The sequence below is a fragment of the Arachis hypogaea genome, chromosome 17 (assembly GCF_003086295.3).
Source record: "Arachis hypogaea cultivar Tifrunner chromosome 17, arahy.Tifrunner.gnm2.J5K5, whole genome shotgun sequence".
Taxonomy (NCBI): Eukaryota; Viridiplantae; Streptophyta; class Magnoliopsida; order Fabales; family Fabaceae; genus Arachis; species Arachis hypogaea.
The window spans coordinates 64,354,359-64,357,681 of record NC_092052.1 but is presented as its reverse complement, the minus strand read 5'-3'; the positions used below and the strand labels follow the sequence as shown (position 1 = coordinate 64,357,681).

Genomic DNA, 3,323 nt, shown 5'->3' with positions numbered 1-3,323 from the left:
AATTGGACTGGGCAGTGTCTAAAGTCTTAGATGCATAAGCAATAACGAAAGGATCCTTACCTTCACGCTGAGCCAGCGCTACTCCTACTGCATGGTTGGAAGCATCGCACATGATTTCAAATGGCTGGCTCCAGTCTGGTCCTCTCACAATTGGAGCTTGAGTCAGAGCAGTCTTCAGCTTATCAAACGCTTGTTTGCAATCCTCACTGAACTCGAACTCAATATCCTTCTGCAGTAATCTGGATAAAGGAAGTGCGACCTTACTAAAGTCCTTAATAAATCTCCTATAAAAACCTGCATGGCCAAGGAACGAATGGACTTCCCTCACAAAAGAGGGGTAAGGTAAACTAGAAATAATATTCACCTTTGCTGGGTCTACAGAAATGCCATTATTAGATACCACATGTCCTAATACAATTCCTTGTTTTACCATAAAGTGACATTTTTCGAAATTTAATACAAGGTTTGTATTAACACATCTATCTAATACTCTAGATAATCCATCTAAGCAAAGGCTAAAAGAATCACCATAAATGCTAAAATCATCCATAAAAACTTCCATACAGTCCTCAATAAGATCAGAGAAAAGACTCATCATGCACCTTTGGAAAGTAGCTGGTGCATTGCACAAGCCAAAGGGCATTCTCTTATAAGCATAAGTCCCAAAAGGACATGTAAAAGTAGTCTTTTCCTGATCCTCATGAGCTATATGAATCTGGAAATAACCTGTGTAACCATCTAAAAAGCAATAATGTGATTTACCTGACAGGCGATCCAGCATTTGATCAATGAATGGAAGTGGGTAGTGATCCTTACAGGTAGCTTGGTTGAGACGCCTGTAATCAATGCAGACTCTCCAAGCATTCTGAACTCTAGTTGCTATGAGCTCTCCATGCTCATTCTTTACTGTAGTGACTCCAGACTTCTTGGGCACCACTTGTACTGGGCTTACCCATTCACTGTCTGAAATGGGATATATGATACCTGCTTCCAATAGTCTGGTCACTTCCTTTTTGACAACTTCCAAGATGGTGGGATTCAATCTTCTTTGGGTTTGACGGACAGGTCTTGCTCCCTCTTCTAAAAATATTCTGTGCTCACATACTTGAGGGTTGATGCCTACTATGTCTGCCAAGCTCCACCCAATTCCCTTCCTATGCTTCCTCAGCACATCAAGTAACTGCTCTTCTTGTTGAGAAGTAAGTTCCCTTGCAATGATAACTGGAAACCTCTGCTCATCTTCAAGATAAGCATATTTGAGATGTGGAGGGAGGGGTTTCAATTCTAACTTTGATCATGGGCAGGCTCTGGATTATCTGGAGCTTGTGAAAATGACGAAGTGCCCTCATTGTTAGTTAAAAGGGTCCCCACACTTGGACCTTGTCCAGTGTGCCTCTCTTCTAACTCTTCCTTGTGAACTTCAGCTACACTTTCATCTATGACATCACACTGGAAGATAGAACGATCTTCTGGGGGTTGTCAATGACTCCATTCAGATTGAAGATTACTATGCGGCCATCTATTTCAAAGGAGTATGTTCCTGAAAAGGCATCCAATTTGAATTTTGATGTCTTCAGGAATGGTCTTTCAAGTAGGATTGATGATGGCTTATCTGAATCATCATGGGGCATCTCCAAGATATAAAAATCAGTGGGAAATGTAAGTCCTTTAATGTTCACCAAAACATCTTCAGCGACTCCAGCCACTGTAATAATGCTTTTATCTGCTAACACAAAACAAGCTGCCGACCTTTTTAAGGGAGGGAGCCTCAAAATATCATATATAGACAAAGGCATTATACTAACACATGCTCCTAAATCACACATGCAATCATAAATTACTACACTACCAATAGTACAGCTAACTATACAAGGACCTGGATTACTACATTTTTCAGGTAATCCTCCCATTAAAGCAGATATAGAACTACCTAAAGGAATAGTTTCTAATTCATTAATTTTGTCTTTATGGATACATAAGTCTTTTAGAAACTTTGCATATTTAGGTACCTGCTGAATAACATCAAAAAGAGGAACAGTTACCTCAACCTTTTTGAATATTTCTACCATTTTGGGGTCGGGTTCCAGCTGCTTCCTGGGCTTCCTTGCAAGTTGTGGAAATGGAATAGGAGTGGTGTCTTCTGTGGTGTCTGCGCCCTTTGGTGCTTCCTCCTGTGGTTGAGCTATTTCTTCTTCAGCTATGTCCTGTATGTCCTCTTCCTCTTCAACATCTTCTATTTCTACTACCTCTTCAGCTGAGGTGTGTTCTGGTGGGCTTGGTTCCTCCTGACTCCTCTCCTGCAATGTGGTTCCAGACCTTAGGGTGATGGCATTAATGCCTCCCTTTGGATTGGGTAATGGTTGAGAGGGGATTCCAGTGGAGCTTGAAGGTTGGTTACTGGAATTTTGCGTTGATCCAAGCTGTGACATAAGAGCTTGCAAAGTAGAGGTGAGACCATTCAGACTGGCGTTAATACTATTCATGTTATTTTCCATGGTCTGTTGTCTTCGCTCAAAAGATTGTAGTAGCTCTTCATTAGGAGATAAAGAAGAATGAGTAAATTAAGATGTCTGCTGTTGATTGTTCTATGGTCCTTGGTTTTGCCTCAGGTGAGGTGCTCTGTAAGGTTGATTCTGCTGCCTGTTGTTGTTATTATTTCACCTCTGATTTTCTTGATTATCTCTGCCTCCTCTGTTATTATTGTCCCTCCAATTCTGGTTAGAATTGTCCTGCCATCCATGGTTATTATTTCCACTTTGATTGTACCCTTGGTTGGGGTGGTCATAGAAGTTATGAGTGGATACCACCATGTTGTCTTCTTGTTGGGGCTGCGGGCATTCATCAGTGTAGTGGCTACAATCAGCACAGATTTCGCAAATTCTTTGCGGGACTAATTGTTGGTTTTGCTGTGGCGAAGGAGGTTGAGCTTGCTAAGCTTGTTGTTGATTCAATTGCATCTGCTTCAGCAAGTTGGTCATCTCACATATACTTTGAGTTAGAGCAGCAGTCTCTCTGTTAGAGGATACTTCTGCAACGGCTTTTGAACGGCGCCTTTGTCTGTGGTTCCTAGTAGATTCAGCTAAATCACTGATCAATTGCCAAGCCTCATCAGTGGTCTTGTACTTCTTCATAGATCCATTGCTAGCACATTCCAATGTGGTCTTATCTTGGGGCCTCATGCCTTGTGTGACATAGCTAAGTAGCACTATCTTGTCAATCCTATGGTGGGGGCATGCTTCCAGAAGATTATTGAAGCGCTCCAAGTATTCAAAGAGAGTCTCATTGTCATCCTGAACAATTGTGGAAATATCCTTCCTCAGTTT

The 3,323-nt window shown here is 41.6% G+C and overlaps 1 non-coding gene across 1 annotated transcript; it reads left to right on the top strand.

Annotated features, from left to right (window-relative positions):
* The first annotated feature begins 3,216 nt into the window (after positions 1 to 3,216).
* Positions 3,217 to 3,323, top strand: LOC112767526 (small nucleolar RNA R71). Its single transcript, XR_003184969.1, has one exon. It is a non-coding gene; the product is annotated as a small nucleolar RNA R71 (small nucleolar RNA).